Source organism: Eptatretus burgeri, chromosome 11, assembly GCF_056783735.1.
Source record: "Eptatretus burgeri isolate ZD-2024b chromosome 11, Ebu_testis_v1, whole genome shotgun sequence".
NCBI lineage: Eukaryota > Metazoa > Chordata > Myxini > Myxiniformes > Myxinidae > Eptatretus > Eptatretus burgeri.
In genome coordinates, this window is record NC_140971.1 from 56,929,914 (window position 1) to 56,937,319 (window position 7,406).

Genomic DNA, 7,406 nt, shown 5'->3' on the forward strand with positions numbered 1-7,406 from the left:
GTTGTTGCCCTACTGCAGCTGCTTTCTTGACAGCCTCCCATATTTTATCATCAAACTCTCTCAGGTTGGTCCCACCAGTAGTTTTGCATTTGATGCAGAGGGCCTGTGGTTGATCATGTGGCTCACGGTCTCTGTCACTCCCAGTATCAGTCTCCTGAAACACGACATGCATTGTACATTTAAGACATTTTAGTGCCACTCCTAAATGAATACAGCACATATGAAACAAGAAATACAATTGCATATGATGAAAAAGGGTACATTTAAAAAAGAAAAACAGCAAAATAATGAAATTAATCACACATGACAAACAATGATGTTTTGAAACCTCTGAGCAAAGCAGCAAAGTAGTTCAACCGAATGTTTCACAATTCTTTGATATAAAATTTTAAAAATTTAACATGGATTTCACATGAGTGCCCTATTAGTAATCTGAACATTTCCGATCTTGACTGTTAGGGACATCGCAATTATGTAACCTAAACGACAAAAGCCGAGTCTCATGTTATTAGAAATACATTGGAACTCCTTTGAAAATCTTGCAATGAGAGATGAGCCAAATTGGTATAAAAATAGGCCTTTGCAGCATATCATTGGAGCTTACCATTTGAGATCCAGAACCTGGAATTTCGTCCTCCATTTCTCCAGGATAAACAGTAGAATTCAGAACCTTCTTGACTTGTTATCTGCAGGAAACATGAACCGACATTTGTGGCAGGTAAAAACTCAGTCAACTTAATCTTGGAATGGTAACTGATTATTACAGTTTGTAGGACCCTCCATGCACATTGCAACCTGGTATCAGTTCAGAGACACATTTTGGCCCATGTCACACATGGCAGATAACCACATAACTGTACACATTCATCTTTTACGTAAATTTAACTTGGGCTTTCAATATAAAGAAGAAGTAAATCTTCCTACACATTCTTGTTCTGTATAACTACTAGTACTAGCTCGGTTTGCTAATTTGCACAGGATAACATTTAGCCTGAACTGCATTAAAGAGCATTTAATGGGAGAAAAATGTGGACTAAAAATCCTCCACTTCAAAGCTTGTTCCTCCATTTGAATGTGGAAAACTTTAAAAACCTCGGTCATCGAAGTAATTTTTTTCACAACCCCTTTCAATATAAATTACAGAGAAGAAATGTCGTCACAGTAAATTGACCTGGTAAATTTTTGTAGTGACTTGCAAAGGTAATGATTTTCTGCTGCAGATATGAACAACAGTGGCCTATCAGGTCATCATGTGGTACAGGTATCTTGAGAAGTACATGTAACAGTCTGCAATAAATTATTGTGTTAACATAAAGTAAGTGACAAATATTCTTCAATTTCAGTTCTACTATTTTTAATTGGCTTGTTTATATTTGATGAACTAAATTAGATTGTTCTTTAATGGATGAAATATGTCACATGGGCCAAACAGATTATAAATTCTGCTAGGAAATTGCGGACAATCTTGTTTTACTTACAAGTTGAGAAAATCCCTCAGAGCTTCAACAAAACCAAATGTTCCATGCTGTACACGTCCCGTCCACTCAATAATTACGAGTTTGGTTCAGGCAGGGAAACCTAACAAACATAAATAACAAATTATCAGTTTATAAATCACTAAAAAATTAACATTATTGTAGCAATTATCTTCTTGATCTGTGATAAAAGGTAATTAAATATTGCAAATGTTCCACAATTCATACTTACAATTTTATACACGAGACTGAATGTAATAAATCAAACGAACAGAACAAGTCTCTTCAAACTATTTGTCACCATGCCACAGATAAAACATTCTATAATGGCACAAATTGATCCTGACAATAAACACCATTATTGATTTTAATGTTTTAAGCATACACTCATATGCTTAAACATTTATATACATAAATAGGTTATTTTATATTTCCCAAGGTGTGATAGATCATTAAAACTTTGTTTCGGCTGGTACCGACAATATCTATGCTGGCCAAGTTGGACCGCAGTGTCTCGGGGGTACATTTTTGGGCTGTCTGGTTCCGGTAGTGCAGCGGACTATTTGTCTGGCGTAACCCATTTTGTACTCTACAAACTCAACTTGTTCATTTGGCATTATTTTTGAGTTGTACCTCGCTCGTCTATGCAGGCCCAATTTTATAGACCCTTTGGGGGGGGGGTGGGCCTTTTGCAGGTGGAAAAATGTCTGCCGTTTGTGTTGTTGATAAAGGTGTGGCAGTGAACACACAATGGTGGTGGATTTAAGTGGTACCTCACTCATCTATCTATCACCCATTTTTTGGCCCTTGGGGGGTCCCCCAGGTCGACATGCAGCGGGTGGTACCCAGCAGACTCCCATTTCCGTTCATTTCAGGTGACTCCCGACACACTTCTCCAGTCAGATATTGGTACAGAGTTCATCGAACCAAATGTCTCTGGGCTGCAGGTATAAATGTACAACACCACCACACCTCTCACACCTGAGACACCAGCAGTGTTCCTCCCTCCTCTCCAGGTATCTTGTCCACAGCGATTCCGGAAGGTGTCTCGTGTACACCGCCCAATGAAGGTACGTTAATTATCACATTATGCGGAGGAATGAAAATGGTGATATTTCATTAAAAAATACTTTGTGGGACGTGAAACGCAGTTACTTTCTGCCTTTCGCAGGAATTCACCAATAATTGGAGCCTTTTTACAACACACCAAAACTCATGGAAAAATGATATGATGGAGGATAGAAAGTTTATTTACTGATTACAACGAGAGGGAAAGAAGAAGAAGAGTAGAAATATGCAAACAATGCAGGTTCATGCGACGTGCGTCACTGTCACCTTATCTAATATATAAAGCTGAGTTTGGATGTGTTGGTCTGAACAAGGTAAGTTTTCATGTTAATGAAAATACTTATGATTAATATTTAAAGTCTAATTTTTAGCCGCGTGGCGTTGCGAACATTGGCTCAAAGAGAGCTCCGCGTTGTTCTTCTTCTTCTTGTTCTTCTTCTGGTGAAGACAAAACCTTCATTGACTGGTGGAATGACGCGGCTCTTGGACACATTTGTCCTTGTTAAAAATGTCCTTTTAGTGGAGCAGCAGAGGCCACCACAAGAGGGAGATACCCACACCAGCAGTACCACATTTTATAATGTGGTTATTATTGACCACCTTCTATCCCTGTACATGAAAACCATTGATGCCAGTCTGGGAACTGGTGGCATTCTGAGAAATAGGTCAATTAAGGTCGTTGACCACTGAATTTGGCAATATTTACTAAAACGGCAATAGTTTTTATAATTTCCATGTTACAATACCTTGATATACATCAAACTGATCCTAAGACAATCGGCAATAACATGCAATAATAAAAAAGAACATGTGGCTGAAAATAGTAAGTACAGAACCAATTTTATTACAAATATTGCCCCAAAAATCCAAATTTACATATTTTTCATATACTTTTAGCATCACTCATCACATGCATAATTCAAAAGTATCAAATATTAAGCATTAAAAAGTTTCTCCAGTCTGCTGCAATTATTCATATATAACACATTGTATTATCTTAAGTGTAAATCACATTTTCTTCACATTTTGTCCAAGATGCCTGAAAATACCTGAAAATGGTATTATTGAGTACTCATGGCATATGACCATTAACTTGATTAATTTCATATTTATTAAGAGAAAAAATTGTTTCAAATATTACATTGTCACAACGAATAATATTTGTTGATGAGTCTATCAACAACACACAAGGATGATTCCAGGATTTGTGTAAATGGGGGATGGGGGGGGGGGTAAAAATTCTTATATACTATGAATATTTTTTAATTGGTAATTTTTCAATGTACTTTGTTGAAAATGAATTTCAAAGAAATATTGAGGACTATAATGGCTGTTTGTACAAACTCTCCACTTTTGGCATCAAATGCAATCTTTCTAACAAAATTATCAGTTACTTAGATAAATGCCAGGAAACTGTCAACATTATTGTTCCATATTATGTTTATATCTGGTCTGCATCTAAGTCTGAATTATCACTGGAAAATGCAGAGAGAGTAAAGGGATTTGAACATGATTTGTCCCCTCCATCCACCAAGGCTTCACAGGTGCAAGCTGATGTGCATGGTTGGCCACTCTCCAAGCAAGAACACTCCACTGCACAGGTATTGGGTTGACAGTCACACACAAGGTCATTTAACAACTCTGGAGCAGCTGGCGATTGTCTCATCATTTGAGGCTGGAGACCAGTGCCACCTGGGCTGTGTTCGAAGCTATATGCTGTTGTATCAGGTAAGGTTGGAGAAGGGTAAGCAGCTTGTCTCCATATTAACAGCTGATAAGCAGAGCGAAGTAGATGCAGACTGAATGCGTCTTCTGTTGGTGGTAGTTTCTTTCCCTGGATGTTCCTCTGTCCAGTCTTCTGACACCTCAGGCATTCAATGACATGCAGTTTGTCTTTCCATACATGTAGCCAACAAACTGTGGCTACAATTTCTATCTCCTTTGAAATGTTTTTCTCATCAGATCCCAGCAGACCAAGAGGCTGGAACTGGTCGGCTTTCTGCATCATTATCCTAAAGGCAGTGCGCTTTCCATGGCCGAAAAAAGAGCTTACCGTGTCACAACCAGTCACGCAGTAGACTGACAGAAGAATTGTCTGCTGTTCAGTGGTGAGTGTATCATAGATGGTGTGCATAGGTATATAACGGGTAAGCTGTGTGTGCCTGCCATCACGATCAGTCAAGAAAAAGATCTCTTTGGTGTTGATTGCTTGTCTATGGTGAACTAAGAGGACAAGCACATCAGTATCAGGGCTGCACACCACAATAGTCTGTGCCCCATCATCTGATGCAGCTACACCTTGAAGTCTGGTTATCATGTCATCATCTTCCTCAGCTTTTGCAGCTTGAAGAACTCGGGTGTACATGTTGGGATACTCAGGGTCATCTTTCACAGATGACTCTACCATGGACCAAGATAAGGACCGTTGTTTGTTAAGAACTGGAGTGACTGGCTGTTCCTTTGATGAAAAGGTTTTTGTGCAGAAAAGACACTTATCAATGTCAATATTATCTTCTCCCTTAGCTTTCTTTGCAATGGGAGCAGTGTCAAATTCTGCATCCATATTGTAATAATAGACTGTTCAGTGCTGTTGAAGTCATCTTGAGTACACAAAGACGAAATGTGGATCTGTCTGCAAACGTAAAAAATATTGGTCACCAATAGTTTGGCAGAATAAGTCTATTTAATCCACTAAATTGAAAATAATTCAATGTAAATTCCTAAGTATTTTAGACCGAGGGATAAACCCTATTCGTAGGACTTTATTATTTTAGGGGGGTTATTTTTCACAACACCATGTACCTTACATAAAATCTATGCAGTAATGACTTCCATTTTAGACACATTCTCATGACCATACAATTTAACCCCAGCTCAACAGCCTGAAGGCAAAACATTCAGTATACCACATATTTTTCCATCAGAAAATTTGCTGCATGGTAATATATCTTCATCACAAGACTATTCATAATTTTAAAAAAATAGAAACAAATATTTTCATACTTACTTTTTAAGAGAGAAGAGGGTGTCACATAAAACATGCTGCAGTATGTGTCGTCTATCACATCTGTTCAAGTGTGACTGACATTATTTCATATGCATTGTAAACTCATGGCTGATGAGAGTGCTATTCATAGCAGTGCCACATGTGGGGACCTACTCAGGAATGTGGGGGTCATCTCAGGATTATTGTGGCATATGGGGTCATCTTAAGTAATCCAATATTCTTTGTCAGGGGCATTGTTTTAGGGTTGGTTTAGGGTTTAGGGGTGGCACTTTTTTTAGTGCATATGTATTTAGTGATATTGAGGAAGGGGGAGGGGTGTGAGTACATAGGTATTTGTAACCCCCTCCCCTACCCATTCCAAAAATTCTGGATCTATCCCTGTGTGTTATTGATATACTCATCAACAATTATAATTCCTTCCAACAATATATTATTTTAAAGACATTTCATATGAAATTAATGGTCATTTGATATGAGTATTGAATAATACTATTTTCAGGTATTTTCAGACATCTTGGACAAAATGTGATGAAAATAAGATTTACCTTGAAGATAATAGAATATATTATATACGAATAATTGCAGCAGACCCGAGAGAAACTTCTTAATGCTTGATATTTGATACTTTTATATAATGCATGTGCTGAGTGATGCTAAAAGTATTTTAAAAATGGGAAAATTTTGATTTTGAGGGCAAAATTTGTAATAAAATTGGTTCTGCACTTACAATTATCAGCCACATGTTTTTTTGTTATTGCATGTTATAGCCTATTGTCTTAGGATCAGTTTGATGTATATCAAGGTATTGTAACATGTTAATGAAAAAACTACAGCCGTTTTAGTAAATATTGCCAAATTCAGGGGTCAACGACCTTAATTAACCTATTTCTCAGAATGCCACCATTTCCCAGACTGGCATCATTCGTTTTCATGCACAGGGAGAGTGGGTGGTTAATAATAACCACATTAGAAAATGTGGTACTGCTGGTGTGGGTATCTCACTAAATAAGCCTCTTTTCTGGCCCCTGCAGCTGCTCCACTATTTTGTCGATGTTTTGAATGTACTGCATGTTGTCGAGATGTCCAGTGGTGTGCTCAGTAACCAAGCAGCTAGCTCGCGCTTGCCAAGCCAGCCGTTCCTTATCAACGATTTCCAATGGAGTGCTTGCTTGAGTGCTTCTGCCTCTTGGAAAACGCACAACAAGAAACTTGGAGACGAAACTAAACACACACGAGTTGCACGACATGGCGATGACGGTAAATATCTATAGTAACATTATTTCAGCCATATCGATGAGTTCGTCCCTCAAGAGTTGTGGTGGGAGGAGGGAGGGGAAGGGGTGAGGTGGGAGGGGAAGGGGTGGGGAGTGAGGGGAAGGGGTGGGGAGGGAGGGGAAGGGGTGGGGAGGGAGGGAAAGGGGTGGGGTGGGAGGAGGAAGGGGTGTGATGGGAAGAAGGAGGGGAAGGGGTGGGGTGGGAGGAGGAAGGGGTGTGGTGGGAAGAAGGAGGGGAAGGGGTGGGGTGGGAGGAGGAAGGGGTGGGAAGAGGGAGCCGACGTTGTCGGTGAGATGTCAGTCGAACACAAATTCTACAAAATCAGGACTGAGCACACCTGTGTGCAGAGAAACACCTGAAATAAATAAAACGTGAAGGAGGTTTTTTTCCCCTCACCCAACAAAACGTACAAGTTCGTTTTTTATAAAATATTTTTATCCAGTGACAATCACCATGAGGAATGTTCGATGATCGTCACCAACCGGATTCTTCCAAAGCCGTTGAACAATGAACAATGGGTGACCATGGAAACGTTTGTTAACAAATCAATCGTTGTGGCGATGTTTGCTCGGTTCAGTTTG

General features: G+C 39.1%; 1 protein-coding gene and 1 long non-coding RNA gene across 2 annotated transcripts in view; one reads left to right on the top strand and one right to left on the bottom strand.

Annotated features, from left to right (window-relative positions):
* Positions 1-7,406, top strand: part of LOC147017130 (unconventional myosin-If-like) — a 335,840-nt gene that overhangs the window by 319,454 nt on the left and 8,980 nt on the right. The gene's annotated exons all lie outside the window — the stretch shown is intronic.
* Positions 3-2,651, bottom strand: LOC147017141 (uncharacterized). The gene is made up of 3 exons (XR_015049367.1): positions 1,479-2,651; positions 605-686; positions 3-154 (listed from the first exon to the last, which is right to left on the bottom strand). It is a non-coding gene; the product is annotated as an uncharacterized LOC147017141 (long non-coding RNA).